The 24956-nt window shown below is 37.0% G+C and overlaps 1 pseudogene; it reads left to right on the top strand.

The window, feature by feature from the left end:
- The first annotated feature begins 20768 nt into the window (after nucleotides 1–20768).
- LOC149256720 (cationic amino acid transporter 7, chloroplastic pseudogene) lies at nucleotides 20769–22556 on the top strand (annotated as a pseudogene).
- Nucleotides 22557–24956: the final 2400 nt, after the last annotated feature.

Below are 24956 nucleotides of genomic sequence, written 5' to 3'. Positions count from 1 at the left end.
GTAGAAAATAAATGAGAGTGTTAAATTCCTATAGATTCTCAGCCTTATAAAGCTTTCTGTGAATGAAATATCAACTAAACTGGTGGACAGGCGGTGGGGCTCCCTTCTATGCGAAACGCTACCACTCTTTCAGATGTGACCTGAGGCATGTAAAATTTGGGCAGTACTGCATTTGCGGGCTCTATTTATTTGTATTTGTGGTCTGTTTTGGATTAATGGTTTTACTGTGCAGTTCATTTGATGCCTCCAACCGATTCGCTTTAAAGAATGAAGCCTGTTTATTCTCCAACAGGTAATGAGGGCGAACCGTTGGCTGTCATTGTTACGTGCGTAGTGCGTGAATAATATTGAAGAAGTCGATATATTTAGGGATTAGGTTTTGGTTAAATACTGAAATATGAAGCTCAATGGAAGTACTTTGCCTTCCTTGAGTGGCAAAAGCATGGGTTTCGGGGAGTATAGAAGGCACTTGGCATTGTAAGGGAGATCTTAAATATCTTGATAGATTATTTGGCGGTTTCTGGTTAAATTTTATTTTCTTCCTTTTAGTTGCTTTGATTAGCGGTGAGCTTAAAGTTTACAGCTTCACTAGTTAGTTATATAGTTATAGTTATGTTAAATTTATGCTATCACAACCTCGGTCTTCGTCCAATCTCGAATGGCCAGAATATTCTCGTCATGCACCTTGACTCCCTCTGCACCGATGATGTGTCCCGAATAAAGCATCTCCAATATATGCAAGACTGTGTCCAAGTGTTGAAGGTGCTCCTCCTATGTCTTGCTGTAGATCAAGATGTCATCAAAGAATACCAGTACAAACCTCCTTAGCTGGCCTCAAAACACATGGTTCATACATGACTAAAAACTAGCTAGTGCATTGGTCAACCCAAAGGGCATGACCAGGAACTCGAAATTCCCATAATGACATCTAAAGGCCTTCCTCGGAATGTCCTGCTGCCTCACCCGAATTTGATGATACCCTGATCAAAGATCTATCTTAGAGAAGTATTTGGCCCATCTAAGCTCGTCCATCAACTCATCAATGCACAGAATGGGATGCCTATTTTTCAATGTCTTCTTGTTGACGGCCTTGTAGTCAATACACATGTGAAGAGTCCCATCCTTCTTCTTCACCAACACAACTGAGGAAGCAGATGGAATAGAACTCGGCCTTATGTGACCCAATGCCAACAACTCCTTGATGGCTCTCTCGATCTCATCCTTATAGGATTTAGGATGCCTATAGGGTGTGGTGATGATTGCCTTTACACCCGGATCCAACTCTATAGCGTGCTCAAATCCTCTATCAAGTTGTTGCCTCGACGATATATCTACAAAAACTACCAGATATTTATCAAGTACCACCTGTATGTCCAGATGTGGTGGTGTGGTCTTCCCCCCAACCTCTGAAATCCTTAGCTCTATTATCCATGTTATGTCTCCATGCCTCAAATCAACCTCCATCCGATGAGCCGAAACTTTCTCATGGCAGTATGAATGCATGCCCCTAAGAACCACCGGCTTGCCATCTAGCCCCATAAACTCCATCACCAATTTTTTTGAATTGGTGGTAATACAACCAAGGGAATACAACCATTGGACTCCAAGCACCACATTGGCGTCTAGTACATCCTCCATGAAAAACTGGTTTGTCATCGAATAGTTCCCCACAGTCACTGTCAGAGTAGAAACATCTCAAATACACTGCATAGTCTTGTCCCCTGGTATTAGGACTGAAAGATGCCCCTCATCTAGACCATCAGAGCATCAATAAAATTGTGGGTGGCTGCACTATCTACCAAGACTAAGACACACTGCCCCAGTACTGTACCTCTGATCCTCAAGGTCAAGAATTTGGGAATCCCACACAAGGAATCTAGGACTACCCTTGTTGGTGTGAAGGAAACTCCTCCATGATGTGGTGGTGGTGGTTTTCCTTTCCTTATTTTCTCCTCGCTATCCCTACCACCAAACTCCAACTCCTCCTCATCTTCCTAATCATTATCTGAGAAGACTTCAATGTAATGGGCTCTACCTGTTGTGCACTGATGACCAGGTGCCCAAGGCTCATGGCATGTAAAGCATAGCTTCTTCTTCCTAAGGTCTCTCCTTGTCTAATCATCCAATGGGCCTTGCCCTTGGGTTTCTCTCTCCTCTATAGAAGCAGGAGTGTCACTTCCCTTCTGTGGGTAGGGAGTGTGTGTAGGAAATGTAGCTCGAGCCTTGGGAATGGCCCCTTGCAAGTCCTGAGTACAAGATACTGCCTCCAGAAGAGTTGATGGTTTGCGAGACATCACCAGTCCTTGCAATGGCTCCATAAATCCCTCCAAAAATGTGTATACTCTCCTTGTATCTGAAAAATCAGGCACCATGATGGAAACCCACAAAAACTCTGAGATATAATGCTCTCGATGCCCTATCTACCTGAGTTGGGTCAATTCCCTAAAGTGAGCCTCTGGATCCTTCCGATCAAAGTGCTCCACTACTCTCCGTGTGAACTCCTCATAGGAGGTCATGCTGGCATGTCCTAGAGTGGACAAACCATGAAACCAACAATCATGTGCTTCCCCCTCCAGGTACAATGTGGCCATCTTGATGGCTTCTACTTCTGTCATTCGATTCAACTGGAAGAACGTGTCCAGCTTCTCCACCCAAGCATGTGTTGTGCACTTGGAAGTGCCATCATATGTAGGGGAATACATTTTCCCAATAGAACGATGTAGCTCATAGTTCTGAGTACCATAGCCTTTCCCCTTTTGGTTCTACTTGAGTTTGAAAATTTCTCTAAAGGTCATAGCTTCTTTGAATTCTGCCCCCATGGATTTCCATTCTCAAAAATGTTGCCCCATAAAAGATGAACCCTCACCCCCACAAGTCTCTTCCTGTGCTAAAGGTATAAAAGAGGGTAAAGTAGCTCAAGTTGGCTCACCCGAGGATGGAAACTGTGTAATGAAAGAAGGATGATTGGACTGTTGAGAGGCCACAGAAGTCTCTCCAACTACGAAAACCTGGTGAGTGCTTCACTCGGTTCTGCTTTTGATCTCGTCCAACATCGATGTCCTTCCGCCCCTTTGTCAAATCATTCAAAGCCTTCAAGAGACTATCAAAAGGTGTCTCCTCCTTAGTCTTTGGCTTACCCATATCTTCTACTACTGCAACCTTCCCATTATCCTACGTGGCTGGGGTAATCTTTAACTCCCTTTCTTTGCTCTGGTACTTCTGTGCTCTGTAAGTGATATTCTGTCGGTATTCTTCACTAATAGAAAATTTTCCCCATGGCTGAGCCAGAATCTAAGCTCTAATACCACTGCAATGTTCCAAACTTAAACAAACAATTATACATAGAAACCAATTTGATTATTTCAAAGAAAAGTTAAACTATCAGCAAATACTCAATACACAACGGAAATGGGAATCAACTGATACATTTTATTTAGTAATGGAGCAATGTACAATAGTATGGAAAGATCACATGGGCTTGCCTCAAGGGAAAGCTAGAAATAACCCAGGTGTTGACAGTAATCCCAAATGCTAGGAAGCAACTACTCTAAAGTTTTGTGTTGTCTCCAAGCTACGACAACTGCTAGCTAGGAATGTGCTACAAGAAACCCTGCATTTGGTGCTCATAAAATTTTGAAATTTCAGCCACAAACTCCTTGGCAAAAACCCAGAAAGGGTTTGGCTTATATCCAACCACCCAATTTCAAACTCCTCTACGGCCTACGCCCTCCAAGCAGTGACATCAAAATGACCTACAAGAAATGGCCACAAATTCCTCCGCCAAGCTCTAAAATGGAAGCAAACACACTTAAAATATATCCTCTAACCTCCACGGTAAATCTCAGCCCCAAGGATTGATACTCTACCCACTAGATGAGTTCCCACACACTGCTTCTGCATTGGCCCAGGAAGTACAAAAATCACACTGCCAAACTTGAACTCCAATCAGCCCCAAACTACCCCAAAGGCTGGAAATCCTCTTTAGCCTCTCTTCCAAAAAATACCACAACAACACTCTCCTACTCAACTCCACAAACAACTCAACTTCCTCTCTCCCTGCGTTCTCCAAAAATAAGCACCACTTGGAAGGAAATGATATTGCTTGAAACAAAACAAGAATGTCCTCTTGAATAAATGAAGGAATAGATATACACTCATGAATGATTTGAGAAGAGAGAGTTTCCCTCCTTATATAGTTTTTGTCGGGTAATTTTCCTCCATTTCATCCTCCAGCATGGGCCCCACTTAACCAACGCCATGCAAAAGTTATCTACCTCTCTATGCATATCGAACTAAGGAGTGTGAAATTCCCTAATGAGGGTGGCCTCCATGTGTAACTTAACTTTAAAACAAAATATCTTCTCCTAGTCTAATCTCCTAATAGCATCGAATGGGGTCCACTAACTCCAAAATTGGACCCATAATACAAAATTAAATCCCGTTCCAAAATTATTTAGTAAGGGACATTACACTCCCAATCCTCCTGGCCCCTATATTATGGAGTAGATGACCCGGGTTCCAGCTTTGATAGTCAATTTGCTTGAGGTAAATGAGCTTTATGATGATTTCCATGCAAGAGTATTTATATCCAGATTTAATGGATTATGGCCCAAATCAGAGGCTCTACATCAATGGATTTTCTCTACTTGGACAGAAAACTATGATATTCATATATGTTCTAGGGTTTTTTTATTGTAAAGTTTAATACAACAAAAGATATGGATTATGTATTAAACAAGGCACCATGGGTTTAGGGAAATGTGGGTCTATTCATGATACCTTGGTTTCCGGGTTTTGATGCAAACACCATGGTGGTATCCAAAATTCTAGTGTGGGTCAGGTTACATAATCTACCATTACATTTTTGGCATCACAAATTATTAGAAGGAATAGAGAATTCTTCTGGAAAAATCTTAAAGGTGGAAGCAGATTGAATCTCAAAAGGAATTTTCACTTTTGCTGGAATCTGTGTGGAGGTAAATCTTGGTAAAGGTTTACCTTATAGAATTTCGTTGTTTCACAACAATATGGAGTGGCCACAACCCATCGACTATGAGAATACGACATTTGTTTTCTGTACTTGTCTTCAAACCAGTCATCTTCAAAACGCGTGTCATCATGTTAAAGAAGACCCCAAAAGAAAAAAGAGACAAGCTCAAAAGCCAAAAGGTTTGCAGTTTACAGAAACCTAGGAAGTAGAAGAAGAGGGTGCCAAAACCCCAGAAAACACAACAAACATAAATGATCAGAAATCTCAGGACACAACAAAGAAGAACAAGTCCGAGCATAATTATTCATTACTTCCAATGCCTTAGTTCAACAACAATAGATTGAGATGATTCCATCTTAAAAAGAAGTGGTACAAAACGAATTCAGGTATCAGAAATTTCATATTATAATAAAGAAATACCAATAAATGTAAAGGAAAATCAAATGACTATTGTATCATCCACACCCAGCTCTAGTTGTTAGGGAAAAATGGAAAAAATGAAAGGTAGAAAAGAGTAGACTAGTGTTAACTCTCTCATGAGTTTTTATTGATTTGGGACACCAAGATCTTTTGGTTTATGCATATTATTTTTAGTATTTACAATATGTAATTTTGTTCATTATGAATAAAATTACGATTTTTCCTTGGAAAAAATATATATGTTATTATAGTTATATCTAGTTAATATTTAACTATATATAGTTTTAGCTTACAATTAGTTAGTTATAACTATAACATAACTATATATAATTATAGTTAACATAACATAACTATATATAAAATAACATAATTAGTATATACATATAAACTTTATTTTTTCAATGGCTTGATTGACCTATATAGCTCGATTGAGCTTTGAAGCATGATCAAACTTTATAGCTCAATCAAACCATTGTCTAACCATTGATATGGCTTGATCGAGGGTTTCTTGAATCCTTGATCAAGCTTTATAATTCATTCAAGTCATTAGTTAACCATGTATATGGCTTAATCGATGGTTTTTAGACTAAGTTTTTCTACGTGAACATGCGCATAGTGATGAACCCTAGTATTGCAAAAAGATGTTGCAACTCCCAAGGCTACGACCTTAAATTATCAACGAGGCGTTCATACAAACATAAGAGGTTTCAGCACTATATGTGCAGCATACAATGTGTCTGTATTTCGTTGATCTAATGTAATGGAAGGAATTTCATGAAATCAAAGCCAAAACTAATTGTAGAAATGGAAATGTTTCTCTATTTGCAAGAAATGGAAATGCTACTTTTTAAAATGTAAACACTAATCCTAATTTCAAGAAGGTAAAGGTTATGCCATTTGCATGAATGAAAAGTACTTTTATATTTGCATAATGTAAATCTTGTTCTACTTGAAACAATTCAAATCATTAGTCTAATTGCAGAATGTGAAAAAATGCTTTGAAAAGAAACTAATCTTATACAAGAAAAACAATTTGTAATTGAAATCCTAAGAGCATGAATTCAAAGAAATAAGCCTAATCTACTTTGTAAAAAGGGAAGTCTTAAGTGGTGTTTATTATTCCCCAATCATGGATTTAGAGCACAGGGGTCATTATTCAATCCTACGAGACAAAAATCAAGCTTTTGGAGCACATTTGGTCAAGTTTACACATGCTACACAAGTGCTACAAAAGGTCTTGTTTTGTTATATGAACAAGATAACTTGCCAAATTCCCAACTAAATCAAATGAAAATGGGGTGGGAATTTTTTTTTGTTAAGCAGGATGTATTAACTCCATTCCAAGTGGAATCACTCCAAAATACACCTGTTAACAAGTGCTAAGAATAGCATAAAATTACTACTCTAAAAACTAGAAAGTCAAGAACTAGTGAGCTAGTTAACCTACCAAATGCCTAACGTAATGAAGTGAAAATGATATAGGGTAAAAAAATTTATTAACTTGAATTTTTTTATGACCCAATACAAGTGGAATCAATTCAAATGAAGCCCATTAACACGTTCTAAAAAATAGCATAAAATTACTACTATTTTGCTACAAGGCATTTCCAGAAATTCTAGATTTGTGAACTAGTAGAGCAATCCAAGCAGCTTAATGATGAATATGAATATTCAAAGTTGTTCTAAGGATGCATCATGATTTTTAATTTGTAAATAAATTAAAAAAACAACTCACTTCAATCGTGTATCCATTGTAACCTACAACAAAAGAAGCATGAATAGTAAATGAAGAAATAAGATATGCAAGTGAAAAAGGCATTCAAAGAAAATAAAAAAAATTTGTACAAAAGGGCTTTGAGGCTACTTGGATGGCCAATTCCAAGGAAACTCAGAGTCCTATGAAGGAAACAAAGTTTTAGAAGTTAAAAATGGCACCAAACTTTATTTGAATTAATCCAAATACATCCCTACTAGAAATGAAAGTGGTGTTGATAATTAACAAGTTTTCTCCACAATAAGACTAATAAATACATGTCTCTAGAGGAGAATTCTAATTGGTACTTATAAAAAGTGATGAGGAAGCATTCTCCTTAAAAGGAGGAAGCTTTCAACTCCAAAATCCCTCAAATAGTGGATATGTTCTCAATACTAGAAATTTGCATTAAATGACATAGAGCACATTCCTAGATTTTCTCAATCACTCGAGCTCCATAATTTGTGCAATAATTTCATAATATATTATTCATTTATTATTCAATCTTGGTCCTCCTGTAGCAAGGAGAAAGTCCCTAAATTATCTCATCCTCCAAATCTTCATAATTTGCCCAATATTCTCACAATATTCTACAAAAATAAATAATATTAGGCACAAATAAGAAATTATTTATAAACCCTTCTAATGAACACATTATAGCTCAAAATATATCATCTAATGCAAAAATAGAGGTTTAATGTGTTGAAGGATGGTCGGTTGGGCCTTAAATTATATCCAATTCTGAGGCCCATCACATACCTCTTATGATTTGTGAAAAATTACAAAGACAAGCATTTCATTTAATGGAAAATTGATAGATTATACGCCACTAAATTTTTTTGTAAAAAATATCACTAGATCAACAACATAATTCTCCACAAATTTGTCTTTTACTCCGAATCAAAATTCACAATGCTTATATAATTTTTGAAGGCTTCGATTCCATAAAAGAGAAAAAAATTGAATTTTCATCGCCACATTTGGCCCAAAAGTTTAACGCATATTCATGAATTCACCCTGTAGCCTATTTAAAGGGGGGAATTAAACCAGCCTAGATCTATCTTAAATTTGGATCTACCAAGCAAGGAGAGGGATCAAATATTTTAAGATGCAAACCTCTTTTAGAGTGAAAAGAGATTTGATCCCTCTCCGTGCTTGGCAGAACAAGAGTTAAGATAGATATAGGTTGTATTTTAAAATAATCTCATCCTTTTAATACTATTAAACATGTTAAATTATTTTTAAACTAGCACAACTTTATAGATTAAAAGGCTAGTAAATGTTGACAGGTATAAATTTATAAGAGGTGTCAAAACACTTATTTCATAATCGTGCAGTATAACTGATAGACTAAATAGTCCTTTTATTGCAATTTTTTTTATCAATTTTGCCCAAAATTGGATAGAGGTTTTTAAGAATCATAAGTTTAAGTTGTTTAATTTGCAATGGTTGTGTGCCTAAGGTTATGAATCCATTTATGTGTTCGAAAGTACATTTTAAATAACAAAAAATCATAAGCTCGCTTGCAATTGTATTACCATATTATGGTAAAAAGAACCAATACTTCTATTAGTGAGACTATACCATTTGAATATGCCTTATTCTTAACAATGGAGATTCTTAGTCTATAAATAGGTTTTGTTACAATGTCTTGGACTTATACCATGGTTTATCAATACCAATCCCTAGAAAACCATGACTCTATTTATATGTCACTTAACATTTTTTTAATCAATCAATTTAATTCAATGGGCCTTTAAGAGGGAATAAATATTTTGGAGATAAATATCAACCTTTGATTTGTAAATAATACTAACCTATCATCCACTTAATAATTATTAATAATTAAATTAAATTTTTGAAAATTTTATTTTGAAACAAACATCTACATAACTTTAATCTATTAATAACAAAGTCTGAGTGATTTTGCCATGGCTTCAGGTATGGAAATTAACCTCTCCAAATACAATTTTTTTTTCTTTAATACTCATATTGCCATTCAGAGAAATATCTCTAGAATTCCTGGCTTTCAAAGGGACTCCCTCCCATCAAAGTATTTGGGAGTTCCTCTCATGGAAAAACCCTTGCAAAAGAGCATTTGGGAATCTCTTATCAACAAATTGCAGGACAAAGTCAGTAATTGGACGATCAGATCCTTAAATCTGGCAAGTAGACTAGTGCTGACAAAGGTGGTGCTCCAATCAATTCCAGTTTTCATGCTATCAGCACTACCAGCCCCTAAAGGAGTTTTGTAGCAATTCAGAAACATCAAAAGAGATTTTCTCTGGGGCAGGGAGGAAGCTAGAAAGAAGTGGGCCTTGGTCTATTGGGAAAAGATCTGTAAACCCAAGATTCATGGGGGTCTTGGCTTAGATGACCAGGAGATCTTAAGTAAGGTTCTAGGGGCCAAACTATGGTGGAGGTGGGTTAAAAATCCCAAGGCCCAATTGGCAAGCATATGGAAAGAAAAATATGCTACCTCTTGGAATCACACTAAATTCATAAGGATGTCCGGTAATATAAAAGGCTCGACCATCTGGAATAAAGCTTGGGAAAACAAAGGTTTAGTTCAACGAAACAACTTTTGGGAAATCAAAGAAGGTGACCTTTCTCTTTTCTGGGAGGACAAATGGCAACAAGAACCAAAACTGTTAACAGAAGATTTTTGGAACCTTAAACATGATACTAACACCCAAGGTTTGACTAAAGTGAAAGATTTTTAGGATGATACCCACCATAATGTAAAATGGAGGATATGGAAGGATATTGACTGTAGGAATGATAAAATGTTGAATACAAAAGCAGAGGCTCTTGGAAAAATGTTGGAACAAAGGATGATCTTGGTGTCTGAAGGACAGGACCAACTCAGATGGGGCAACAACACTAAAGGCATCTTTACTATCAAGGAAGAAAAAAGTGTTCTCCTTGAGCTGGATTCCCAGGCTCCGAATAGAATCTGGCTAAACCTTTGGAGACATCAACGGTGGATGAAAATCAAACTCTTCATGTGGTTGGTTCTTCAAAGGAAAATCTTGACTTGGGACAACATTAGAAATAGGTATACTTGGACCTTCAATATGCCAGCTCTGTGAAGTCCAAGAGGAAACTATGGAACATATTCTCAACAGCCGTAATTTCACTTCTAGATTATGCGAGGATTTTGACAACATCTTTCAATAGTCGAACAGGGACAAGGAGAGTATTACTAACACCCTTAACAGATGGAGGAGAAATTTTTTGGATAACGAAGTTCTCAACCTTTCTTGGGCACTCTTGCCAACTTTTATTATTTGGAACATATGGAAGGAAAGGAATAAGAGAATCTTCAAAAATGAAAAGAAGCCCGCTCATCACCTGTTTGATTAGATATTAAAACAGCTCAAGGAGACGGTCAGCTCAATAGTTAGGAATCTTCCCAAAAATCCTCCCACAGGAGTAGACTTGAGAACTCTCAGGCTGATAGGATTGCAGGGAATCATCCCCCTAAGTCAGAACAAAACAACAAGAAATAGGGAGTCTGAAAAAGATTACTGGCAACCTCCTCCAAGAGGTTTTTTGAAATACAATATAGATGGAGCCTCTAAAGGCAACCTTGGAATAGCTAGCTTTGGGGGGGTTCTACGGGATGAGGCAGGTAACATCCTCTCTTTCTTCCATTGTCATTTAGGAAGAGCCACCAATAATATGGTGGAATTAATGGCGATGGAGCAGTGCTTAGATTTGTTGAAGCATGAAAACCACCACAATGTGATCATTGAAGTTGATTCTGAGCTTGTCATTAACTCGGTTAAAAAGATCAATTACGGTTCAGAGCTGGAGAAAGTCTCTCAGCACTGGAAGTTAATCCGAGTTTTTCAGAGTATTCAGGGTCACCTTCGGGGGATTTTCTCAGTCAGGTTAAATCAAGTGTGCAAAAAGGCAAACAAAGTGGCAGATTTCTTAGCAAACCAAGGAGTTAGCTGCAAGGAAGACGAAGTTGTGACAAGGTGGCATGCTATGCGTCATGACAATCTGAAAACTCTTTGTCAAAATCTTGCGGAAGAGGACAAAAATGTGTATCGGGATATAACTAAAAAGGAAAGGTTGCAATGAGACATTCTCGATGGGATCCCCCCATTCTAGTCTTACATGTAAATGGAAGGCAAATCAAAGCAAGCTTCAGCAGCACTGATAATCCCAATTTCAGGATTCGGCGGCTTTGGCCAGGCATATGGCTTCGTTCCATAAAGTTCTACGAGAATCCTGGTTGCAGACACTTCAATCAAGTTAAGAAGGAGTGAAAAAGTGGGCTCAACATTCCAGAGGTAATAAAAGGTGCTTGGTAGTATAATGGAAGCTACTTTTCCCACAGTTTCATCACACGGAAGGAAAAACTGCTCCCTAAACGGTTTCCTGGAGATCGCACCACTCGCAAGCGTAAGGTGGTTTTTGTCTTTTGAGAGCGATACCATACACCTGACGACACGTGGAGGAGGGAGAGGGATGTAAACCACTCTCATTGCATGGTAAATCTTGGGCATATCTGTGGTGCGATAATGTTCTTGTCTGTTGGATGTCGAGGCACTAATCAACGATGAGATTTTATCTTGTTGTTTGGTGGGGGCAGAATGTTAATGTTAAGTTTTGGCGTATTGGAATTCTGGCTTTTGGGGCTAAGCGATGTCTTTTAGACCGTTGGATATAGAAATAGAGTTCAACGATCTGGAGTGTTAGGGAAGTTGTGTGGGGCCGGGGAATTGAGGTTTGCTTATCTTGGTGAAGCGATTTTCTCCTCCGTGGTAGGGTCGAGCAATGACTGGGTTATCACAGTTTCTCGGTTGGTTTAGGGGGTCTCAGGTTCAGGTTGGGGGCCTTGCCTCTGGCGGTGAGCAAACGTGTTCTCGATCCACTTTGTCTAGTGGACAACTGTAAATGTTGTAAATTTATTTTGTGATTAATAGATTTAGAAGGAAAGTCTCCTACCTTAGCAAAAAAAAACATTAATCTATTAACAAATTTCCTTGTAATATGAAAACATTTCATCTGTGACTCATATCTTGTATACTAAAAATCTTTCGGTGATAATCACATCAATGATAATTTGTGGTATATTGTCAGGACAAGATAGAGAATGAGATCATGACATCATATTAAATAAAGAAAGTGATATAAAAATAATTATATCTAACAACTGGAAAATAACAACTAATTTTACTTCTTTTAAATATAAAATACTATTTTCAATAACATTTTTTATCTCCATTTATTTTAGTTGCACTTTTTAAGATATTTACCCAATGTTAAAAGAACTAAATCAAAATTTTAAACTTTATTTTAAATTTAGCCAATAAATATTTATTTATAAATAAGTTTTAATATTTTATGAATAAATATATTCATACACTTATTGGCCTAAATTAATAAAATGTTAATTTAAATATTGAAAATAAAATTTAAATATTTTATAATATAAATATTATATAACGTAAAATCAAATTGTTAGTTTCTAATTGTGTCTAGGAGCCTTTTCCAGTTTAACAGGTTTACTATGGAAGGGATGTTGTCTTTTTTTTGTTATGTTAGGTAAACATTTTACTTCAAATAAAATGGAAATAAAAGAAAAATAAAAATAACTCTATCGTCAAATAAAAATAACTTTAAACTAAAATAATAAGGTAAACTTGACTTGATCAAGATATTGGTGGTTTTTGAGCTTCACGTTTATGAAAACCCATGGTATTCATGTAGAATATAGTCTATTTAAAGGAAGAAATTAAACCAACATATATCCATCTTAACGGATCTACCAAGCATCGAGAGGGATCCTTCTACCCTCTGTTCAGATTGGATCTACCGTTGGATCTATCAAGTGTCAAGAGATCCCTCTGTTTATGCCCTCTGTTCAACTTGGATCTACCAAGTGTCGAGAGATCCCTCTGTTCAGATTGGATCTACCAAGCGTCGAAAAAGATCCTTCTATTCAAATTTGATCGAAACTTGATAGATCAAAGTTAAAATAAACCTCTAGTGATTTATTTGAAATGATATATATTCCAATTTTATTGTTCTAATAAATATTTTCAACATTCCCTAGTTTAAAAATTGATACAACATAATATTTCCATTATTAAATAGATAAATTTAAATATTATTATTTTTGAAATCGATTATTATTATCACTAAAATCAAACTATATAGTAATTATCATTATAATTAAATATAATTATACAATTATTTATAAAATTATAATTTCATATTGCTTAAATAATATTTTTGAGTATATAACTATACTAGAATCTAGAACACTAGGATTATAATATCTCAACGACTCTACAATGTTAACCATCCTTTCAAACTTCATATGTATTTCAAGCAAAACTGTAAATAGAGCCTAAAACTACAAAATTCAACACTAATTTTCTATATTTAAGAGATCTTGTTGTTTCAAATATCCAATCAATATGGTTGCTTGTTTATTTTCTCCTATTTTGTGCTTTCTAACGACTCAATTTAGCCGTTTGACAATGGGCTGTGAGTACGTGAGCAAACTGAAATATCAAAGTGGGATAAGAATGGTCTGTCATCAAATTGTTGGTTAGAGTAGTTAACTTAAACAAGAAAGAAATGAAACTAAAACTGAATGTAAACCTAAAAGAAGCACACAAATAAACACAATATTTTATGTGGTAAAACCTTGATAGTGTGTCAAGGAAACATCCACGGGGCAAGGGATTAGATTCTTTATTTGATCAAGAATGGTTATCCATGATACAATAGTTCGGGCATTCATCAGTTTTATAAGAGCCTCCTTCGTTACATAACCGTTGTTTCAGTATAAAACTTTACTGAACAATAACTAATACAGTTTTGCACATATTTACAAAATTCGATGTCAAATTTCAACAAACTCCATCTTGGCAACAATTTTCCTAATCCCTTGCCCATGCCCATTCATAATCTCTTCTGCAAGCCAAAAGAAGCTAAACACCATCGCATCTTCCCTACTATAACTTGCTTCGTGAATATGTCTGCACAATTCTCCTCTGTGTGGACATTATTGGAGCTACTTTTCTGCCATCAATCACATGTCTCAGAAAATGATACCTTACATCAATGTGCTTGGTCTTGCTGTGATAATCTGGATTCGTAACCAAGTGAATAGCACTCTGACTATCACAGAGTACATTCACTCTATCCTGAGTCCTTACAATCTCATCAAGTAGACCCTTTAAGCATATTGTTTCTTTACTAGTATCTAAAGTAGCTATATATTCTACTTTGGTAGTCGATAACGCAACTGTTTCTTGAAGCTTTGACATCCAACTAATTGCTCCACCTGCAAGATTTAAAGCATAACCTGTAGTAGATCTCCTTTTGTCCAAATCGCTTGCATAATCAACATCCACATATCCGCGAAGTGATCCTTCACTACCATCAAAGATGATGCGATGATCACTTGTGCCTCTTAAATATCGAAGCACCCATTTCACTACTCATTAATGTTCTTCACCTGGATTTGCCATGAACCTGCTAACAACTCCAACTACATGTGAAATATCGGGTCTTGTAGATACCATCACATACATTAAGTTTCCTACAACATTTGCATATGGTACACGAGACATATATTGCTTTTCTTTATCAGTTTTAGAACTCAAAACCGAAGAAAGCTTGAAATGGGAAGCTAATGGAACATTAACAGGTTTCACATTGTTCATATCAAACTTTTTAAGTACTCTTTCCACATAGTTCCATTGTGATAACCAAAACTGACCATTTTTCTTGTCTCTATGTACCTCCATGCCCAAGATATGTTTTGTTGCAACAAGATCCTTCATATCAAATGTCTTGGAGAGTTGAGCCTTTAACCTATTGATCTCGTCCATGCTTTTGCTTGAAATAAGCATATTGTCAACATACAAAACTAAGATAATGAATATGCCACTGAAACTCTTGAAGTATACACAATGATCATACTCACTTCTAATAAAGTTTTGGCTCACCAAGAAGGAGTCAAACTTCTTGTACCATTGCCTCGAAGACTACCTCAGGCCATACAATGATTTCCTGAGCTTGCAAACTAATATCTGTTGCGATCTTGTACAAAACCTTCTCGTTGTTCCATATATATTTCTTCATCCAAATCAAGATGTAGAAAAGTTGTTTTAACATCTAACTATCCTAACTCAAGGTTAAGTAATGCAGTCAGTGCCAACACAGTATGAATAGAAACAAGTTTTACAACTAGTGAAAAAATCTCATGAAAGTCAATACCTTCAACCTGAGAATACCCTTTTGCTACCAGCTTCGCCTTATACCTTTCAATACTTCCATCAACTTTCCATTTCAATTTGAAGACCCATTTGCATCCAACAACACTTCTCCCTTCAGGAAGTTCTACAAGATCTTAGGTATTGTTCTTGGCTAAGGAATCCATTTCTTCTTCCATAGTCATTTTCCATTTTTCGCTATCTATATCATCTATTGTTTCCTGATAACAAGAAGGTTCCCCATCTTCAGTAATCAAAGAAAAAGATGAAGAAGAATCTTCATACCTTTTGGGAGTTTTTCTTTCCCTTGTAAACCTTCTTAGAGTGACTGGTTGCTAAACTGGTTCAGAAACTTCAATATTTTCCTTTGCATCTTCATCACCTTTTCCTCCAAAAGTCTCTCATTCCTTTCGATTTTCAAAGAAAGGTCTAGCCTCCAACTGAATTTGTTGATTTGGTGATACCTGTTCCTACTCAATTCTTTCAACATTTGATTTTAAAAGAGAAGATTCATCAAATGTTACATCTCTGCTAATGACTATCTTCTATGACGTATGATCCCACAACTTGTATCCTTTCCCCGCATAGTCATACCCAAAAAAGACATAACATTTCGATTTTGGATCTAATTTTGAATGTTATTTTTTAGGAATAAAAGCATAAGCATCACAACCAAATATCCTTAAATGTGAATAATCACAAGACTGACCTGACCAAACTTCTTCAGGAATTTTACAATTTATTGCTACTGAAGGAGATCTGTTAACTAAATAACAGGCAATGGATATTGCTTCTGCCCACAACTCCTTTTGCAGGTTAGCATTGTTGATCATGCTTCTGGATCTTTCCATAAGAATCTGATTCATACATTCAGCAACACCATTTTGCTTAGAAGTATAAACAGCGGTTTTGTGTCCAATAATTCCTTCATCCTTACAATATTGTTCAAATTCTAAAGAAGTAAATTCACTACCATTGTCAGTTCTTAAACATTTAATTGATTTTCCCATTCTTTTTTCTACCATTGCTTTAAATTGTTTAAAGACATTGTATACATCAGCTTTCTTTTTTAACATAAAGGCCCAAACTTTTCAGGAGAAATCATCAATAAACGTTAAAAAATATAAAGCACCTCCATATGATACAACAGGAGATGGTCCCCACATATCAGAATGAATATAGCCCAAAATTTCTTTACTATTATGACTTCCAATTTTAAATATCTGTTTACACTGTTTTCCATACACACAATGTTTACAGAAATCCAACTTCAAGGATTTCAAATCAAGAAGTAATTTACGGTTCATTAGTACCTGAAGACCTTTCTTGCTCATGTGACCCAATCGCTCATGCCATAGGGGAGTACCTTCTTTTTCTTTCTCTGACACAATCATTGCTTCACTGACCTAAGTACTTCCTTTAAATCTGTAAATATTTCTGACCTTTTTTTCTTTCATAACAACTAGGGTGCCTTTCGAAACTTTCAACGCTCTGTTCTAACCTGTAAACTTATAACCATCCGAATCCAACACTCCCAAAGAAATCAAAATTTTCTTCAATTCAGGTACATGTATAACACTAGTTAATGTTCTAAATGTGTTATCATCCATTTTAATCTTGACATTTCGCATCCTAATAGTCTAACATGATACATTATTATCCATAAATAGAGAACTACAATTTACAACTTCATATGAAGTAAACCAATTTTTGTGTGGACACATGCGATGAGAAGCACGAGAGTCTAACAACCAACTTTCAAAATCTTGAGAGACATTACATATAGGTAAAGTTTCATATATCATACATAATTCTTTAGCAGATGAAACGTCATCTATCATACCTAAATCGACTTGATTTGCTTCCTTCTTTGGGTTATCAGACTCTTTCCATTTCCAACAGTCTTTTTTGAGGTGTCCAATTTCATTGCAGTGCCAACATTCGCCTTACACTTATTTCCCTTCAATTTTGATCTGGAAGATCCCCTTGTTTTTTATTCTCCTTCCTTTGACCGTCCTTTGGCTATCATGGCTTCTAGTGCAGCTATTTCAATACTGGATTTCCTTCGTACTTCTTCAGACAAGAGAGATCCCACAACTAATTCAAATTTCAAAGAATCAGCAGTGCTCAAACTGATTGAAGTTACAAAGTGGTCCCACGACTTGGGTAGAGAACACAACAAGGTTATAACTTTGTCTTCTTCCTGAATTTTAACTTCCATATCTAAAAATTGGCATATAAGTGTATTAAAAATATTTAAATGTTTTGCAACTTTTGTACCCTTCTTCATCTGTACACTATACAATTGTCTTTTCAAATAAATTCTATTGGTTAATGATTTTCTCATATATAGTTTTTCTAGTTCCCATAAACCTGCATATGTACTCTCTTCAACAATGTTGAAGAGAACTTCATCTGCCACACATAACCTAATGGTACTGAGCTCGAGCATCCAAGTCCTCCCAGTCTGAATTTGTCATGCTATTAGGTTTCTTATTCACCCCGTTCAATGCTTTGTGCAACCCTTGTTGCACCAGCAAATCCCTAACTTTCAGTTTCCATAGAGCAAAGTTGTTATTGCCAGTGAATTTCTCCACCTCGAACTTTGCATTCGTCATCTTGGCCATTTATTTCCTCCTAGGGTTTCAGTCTTTCAATTAAGAAAGAAAAAAAATTTATTTGTCTTCTTCCAACAAGGGTTTTCAATATTTTTTCTCCGAAAAAAAAATTCCAAAATTATGTTCCTTTCCAAAAAAAAAATGTCTTTTTCTTCAAATTTACAGGAAAAAAGTTTTCTAAAAATTATTTTTGTTTAATTTAATTTCAGTTTCCTCGACAAAACCTCTGTTCTTCAATGAAAGTCTTTTCTGGAAAGATTTCACAACTTCCTCTTCTTCTTTTTTTAGTTTCAGTTTCTTGGACAAAACCTTAGTTCTTCAATTTAATGAAACCCTTTTTTTGGAAAAAATTCACTAGTTTTCTAAACCCAAAACAATGAATTCTGGAAAAGATTAGTTTTTTTTATAGTTGAATTGAGGCTTCTGTGATCCATAATAGTTGAAAGAGTAACTTCGGCGTAAATCACATGTAGATAGACATTTGTCGACGCATTTCGAACCAACTAGTGTGGTTCATCGTCAGGACAAGTTGAAGAAACAGATCCAGCTTAGCATGTTAAATAGTCTAAACAGAGTCTTCAACGGCTAAATTGACTAATGGCTAATTTTGACCTTAGGACCCAGGTCAAATTATTATTTATTAATTTAATATTATTATTATTATTTATGGAAATAAGTTAAATTGGGTAAAAATACATAAATAAATAAAATAATTTTAATGGTTGGTTTAAAAAAGAAATTTATTTATTTATTTAAATAAATAAATAAATAAGGAAGCAGGTTGTTGGGCAGTTCCTAAAACGCCATGGATGGAAAGGATCTACCATATTTGTGAGAATAGGAGCATCGAGGATGAAAACCACTTCCTCTTAGAGTGCCCTGCGTACAACCACATTAGATCTCAATTTCACAATCTTTTTTACAATACTGACCTTCCTAGCCTTTTACAATGTCAAAATTATAGTGAGCTCGGGAGGCTTCTCTCCAAGCTTTTTGAACAACGTTGTTCCTGCTTCACGACAACCTTAGGCTCCTTCTCTTCCGTAGTGGTGTTGGTGTACATGCACTTAGACTAGCTGTGTTGGTGTACATGCACCTAGATTAGCTCCAATTAAATTATTGCTTGCATGTGGCACATGTACACATTAACATAAAATAAAGCACACTTAGCTTTAGTTAGCTTTAGTTATTGCATGTACAACTAAGCTTAACTTAGTTTCTTTTATGTATTTATTCTAAAACTAATATTATAGAATAAATTTTCATTCTTTTCTCAATTCTTGCTCGCTTCCTTCCTTCTCTTGCAAGCTTGTTTATTGTTTTGCAGATCTAGATCTGTGTATCTCAAAAATATTACATGGTATCAGAGCACAGGGATTTGTAATCAGTGCACAAGCAATTTTATTTGCAGGTTCAGAAGATTGAAGCAACAACAAAGAATGGAGTCTAAATTGGAGTTTCCACAATCGGCAATTCTCACTCCATATAATTATTTCGAATGGAAGCCAAAGATTCAACTTCATCTCAGAAGTAGAGGCTTATTTAGAATAACCATGGAAACGGAAGTTGAACCAACATCAGCAATGGAGAAAATAAGATATTTCAATCGCATGGACGAGGCCTTCGGCATCCTATGTTTATCTATTTCTCCGGAACTTCTATTTCATGTTGAATCATGTTCAACTCCAAATGAAGTATGGAAAAATTTGGAAGGATTGTTTGGAAAACAGGATGAAATGCAAGGTCACATTCTCGAAAATGAGTTAAACTCATTAGATCCGAGAAACTTTGAGAACATTCAAGATTTTTTCACAAGGTATAAAGCCTTGTTGGTTCAGCTAAAAGGATGCGGGATCGACAAATCCAAGCAAGAAAATCAGTTGATTCTTTCCATTTTATCAAAACTTGGTCCAGAGTATGCAGTATTCGTCTCTACAATCCACACAGTCAGATCTGCAACTGGTGCATCTTGGAAGATGCCCTCACTGGATTCTTTTATTCAGTCTTTGATGCATGAGCAAGATAAGCTCATCAAAATGGGCACACTTAAAAATTCCAAAGTGCATGCACTTACTGTGCATGCAAAAGGAAAGGCAAATTCCAAAGACCATCAGAAAGGAAAAGGGAAGAAGGATCCTGATCCAAGAAAGGGAGGACATCCCAAACCCCCTGATGGATCATCTGGCTCAAAGGAAAGGAAAGGAACAAAAGGGCAATCAATGTGCAATTATTGCCACCGTGGTTTTCATCCTGAATCTGCATGCATGAAGAAGACTATAGATCTTATGGCGCAGACACTCCAGCAACACAATCTTGGAGACCACATTCCTAAGAATGCTAAGAAGAAGTCTGGAGAAAAAGCACCAGATCCAAGAGGTAACGGGCATGCTTTGATTGCTCTTCATTCCGCACCACAAGAATGGATCATCGATTCAGGAGCTTCACATCATATGGCTTCTTCAAAGGAATCCTTTTCTTCTCTACATGCATACTCAGGTCCTCCCATTCTCATGGGGGATAATTCTGCAGTTGCAGCAACTAGACAAGGAAGAGTACAATTTGAAGATGGAAATTTTGAAAATGTCTTGCATATTCCAAGGTTTTCTATGAATCTTCTCTTAGTGTATCAGATGACACACACAGGCAGCGAAAGGAAAGTGGAATTTACCCCAGATTCCGTGAGAATTTATGACATGCAAACCAATTTGAAGATTGCATCTGGCAAGATTTGTGTCCGAATGGAAAAGAGGGAAGGCTCGTTTTTGAGTCCAGGGGCATATGGTATGGCATTGCTGGAAACGCCCAGGCAGCTGTTTCAACGCATGGGAGCTGTGTCAAGTTGTGAGGAGGAGTTAACGCGAGTGAAAGCCTGGTCCGGCGCAGAAATGCAGAGGAGCTTGCGGTGGTTCGATCTGATAGCTCTGGGTATCGGAGGCATGGTTGGGGCTGGCGTCTTTGTCACAACTGGTAAAGCCGTCGGAAATCTCATGGGGCCAAGCGTTATCCTTTCCTATGCCATAGCTGGTTTCTCCGCTCTTCTTTCTGCCCTTTGTTACACTGAGTTTGCCGTAGCCATGCCGACTGCAGGGGGAGCTTTCAATTATCTTATCACCACATTCGGGTAATTCCCAACGTTTATTACAGGCGTAAATCTGATAATGGAATATGTCGCTTCCAATGTTGCTGTTGCCCGAAGCTTTACTTCGTATTTAGGCTCTGCAATTTGTGCCAATAATGTCGATAAATGGCGCTTCGAAGTGCACGGATTTCTGGAAGGCTTCAACAAGCTAGATCTTATAGTTTTTGCCCTTATTATTGTGCTTACAATATGTATCTGTTACAGCACGAAGTAAAGCTCAGCTGTTAATATGGTGCTGACTGCTCTGCATCTGGGATTCATTTTGTTCATTATTATAATCGGTTTTGCCAAGGGACACGTTAAGAACTTGACAGAGCCCGCCAATCCGACAAACCCAGGGGGTTTTGCACCGTTTGGGGTAAACGGGGAGTTCAATGCTGCGGCCAACGTTTACTTCAGCTACATTGGGTACGATGTGGTGGTGACAATGGCTGAGGAAGTTAAATTTCACGCCACAGATATTCCAATCAGGGTCTCCGGTTTTGTCATTATAGTCACTGTTCTCTATTGTCTCATGTCTAGAGCGATGTGCACATTGGTCCCATATGATATGATAAATATAGATGCCCCATTCTCGATGGCTTTCAAGAACGATCCCAGGTGGGGATGGGTATCAAATGTAGTGGGTGCGGGTGCGAGTTTGGGGATTCTAACGTCGCTACTGGTAGCGATGCTGGGACAGGCACGTTATATGTGTGTCATTGGCCGCTCTCATGTGATTCCCAACTGGTTTGCCAAAGTCAATTCCAAGACTGGCACACCCTTGAACGCATCCATCTTTCTTGGAATCTGCACTGCGGCAATAGCGCTGTTTACCGATCCGTCAATTTTACTCGACCTGATATCCATAGGGACACTCTTTGTGTTCTACATGGTGGCCAACGCTCTCATCTACAAGCCCTATGTGGTCATCGGGAAGAAGATGAATCCATGGCCGATGCTCAGGTTCTTGTCGGTGTTGTCAGGCATCGCCATCGGATTCGCCACTCTGTGGCAGTTCCAAGGGGGCCCATGGAGTCTACCTATATGCGGCCTTGCGGCGATCGCCCTCACCTATGTTTTCTCGGCACTCATTCCCGAGGCCAAACAGCCACGCAAGTGGGGCGTGGCGGGTATGCCGTGGATAGCCGCCACTTCCATCTTCCTCAACATCTTCTTGTTGGGTTCTCTAGGCAAGAGATCATACTTGTGATTCTCTATTTTCTCCCTAGTTGCCGTCGTTTTCTATAGTGTTTACAGCATGCATGCAAGCTACGATGCCGAATGTCGGGCGGCAGCAACAGCATCATCAACGCCTGGCCCACCGGCCGTCGTGGAGGGCCATGTCATAGAGCTGAGTACAGCGGCAGCGTACCAAACACATCGAGATCCACATGCACTTCATTAGAGAACTCATTCATGATGGGATCATCGATCTTCAGTACTGTCCTAGTTCCGAGCAGATTGCTGACATCTTCACCAAGACTTTCACTGAGCAGAAGTTTCGATTCCTGCGAGATCGTCTCGGGGTGAAGGACATGATTGCCTAGCAGTTGTCTTTTCTCTACTTTTGCATTATATTTTGAGGGGGGGTTTTCTTCCCACTGTGTTTTCCTTCTTTCCTCCTTTTTATGCATTGTATATGGGTACCTAAAATGGTCATGTTGTCGGGACTCATTCATTTTGCATCACACTCACCTAAGTTATGCTTAAGGGGGGGTGTTGGTGTACATGCACCTAGATTAGCTCCACTTAACTTATTGCTTGCATGTGACACATGTACACATTAACATAAGATAAAGCACACTTAGCTTTAGTTAGCTTTAGTTATTGCATGTACAACTAAGCTTAACTTAGTTGCTTTTATGTATTTATTCTAAAACTATTATTGTAGAATAAATTTTCATTCTTTTATCAATTCTTGCTCGCTTCCTTCCTTCTCTTGCAAGCTTGTTTATTGTTTTGCAGATCTAGATCTGTGTATCTCAAAAATCTTACAAGTGGCAACCCTCTTCCTAAATAGTGAAAATCCCTTCTCCCTGAACAGCTGAAATCCCCTCTGTCGTTTTTACTTCTGTGTCCTTCAAAAAAAGACAGCTGCATCATATAGGCGCTTGACTTTGTTGACCGATCAGCAGGCCTTGGCCCTGCACGTCTAGCGGCTCCTCTCCTTTCACAAAATAGAGGGGGCTTCTTCACTTGACGGAAGCAACATTCAATTTTAAAAAATGATTATCTACACTTCTCTTTGCATTTGTAGCACCATTATGCTGAACAGATTTCTCAACTCACTGCTCACTCAATAGATTACTCTTCAATTTTAAAAAAATATGGTCTACACTGCTCTTCGCATTTGTAGCACCATTATGCTGCAACAGATTTTTCACTCACTTCTCACTCAATAGATTGCTCTGATACCAATTGTTGACTCGAGCAGTTAACTTAAACAAGAAAGAAATGAACTAAAACTGAATGGAAACCTAAAAAAATCACATAAATAAACATAATATTTTACTTGGTAAAATTTTGATAGTGTATCAACAAAATATTTAAATTTTTTATTTGATCAAAAATGATTCTCCATGATACAATAGTTCCAGCATTCATCAGTTTTATAAAAGCCTCTTCCTTACATAACCGTTATTTTGATATAAAACTTAACTGAACAGTGACTATTACAGTTTTACACATATTTACGAAATTCGTTGTCAAATTTCAACACAAACGGGTGAGCACGTACAATCCGAGTTGACTTTGAAATCAATGCTGCTGGTGAGCTCAGAACTTGTGAGTTAAGTTGTTTGTGAGGCCGCAGCTGTCGCTCTAGATTTAGGGAATGACCATGTAGCATTGAGAGTTTATTGATGTGGACGCTAAGAATGCAGGACTTTTGAGATTTTCTTTTTTTTCCAAATGCCAATTACAATTTTTGGTGCAATGGCTATGTGTATGGGGTTTAAACTGTGTTTGCTAGTATTCGTTAAATTTTCAAAATATTCTGAGATTTCATTAAACAAAAATCTTAACCAACTAAGATGAATAGAAAATTCTAACAGTTGAGAAACTGAAACTACTGGACTGTTTTCAAACTGTTACACTGGTAACCGGTCTACACTAACTATTAGAAGGCCATCCTTCACCAACTGTGCGGATGGGTGAGTAGCAATGTCAACGGTAGGCCTTTGACCCCTCCAATCCCGCAAGTCCTTGCAATAATCATTCAGTCAAATTTGTTAGATGAATTTTAGTTGACTAAGTTGGCATCATATATTTTCCCATGGAAGACGTTTGAACAACTACAGCGCGAAGGAGAAACTTGTGGAGTAAAACTTTGCAAAGAAGAAACAATGGAGGCTCATTGTTGAGGCATAAGTGTGCAAATTTTTTTTTTTTGGTTGCCAGTGGAAGGAAGCTAGAATTTTTATTAATATATTCCATAACTAAGAATAAGAATTTTTATTAATATATTCCATATCTAAGAATAACCGTGTGCATGTTTTTTTTTACAGTGGAAGGAAGGTAGAATTTACTAATATATTTCATAACGACAAATAGAAGTGTGCAAAGCCATTTAATTAGGTTTTCGTTAATCTATAGTTAAAATTTGATAGCTAAACACATATCTAGTTTATAAAAAAATATCTTGAGAATTCAAAATCCTATGTTGATATATGGGAACGATTTAAATAATATTTAATATATGTAGACAAAAAGGATGTAAGAGAAACATAGGACTTACATGTATATAAACTAGCATTTGCACCTTATGTTGCAAAGGAAACGCCGTAAGGCATAGAGTGGGGAAGAA

Source organism: Pinus tabuliformis, chromosome 7, assembly GCF_031772625.1.
Source record: "Pinus tabuliformis cultivar Carrire ecotype Pingquan chromosome 7, CPIR1, whole genome shotgun sequence".
Classification (NCBI taxonomy): domain Eukaryota; kingdom Viridiplantae; phylum Streptophyta; class Pinopsida; order Pinales; family Pinaceae; genus Pinus; species Pinus tabuliformis.
The sequence above is the reverse complement of the archived record's forward strand: the minus strand, read 5'-3'. Positions and strand labels throughout refer to the sequence as shown.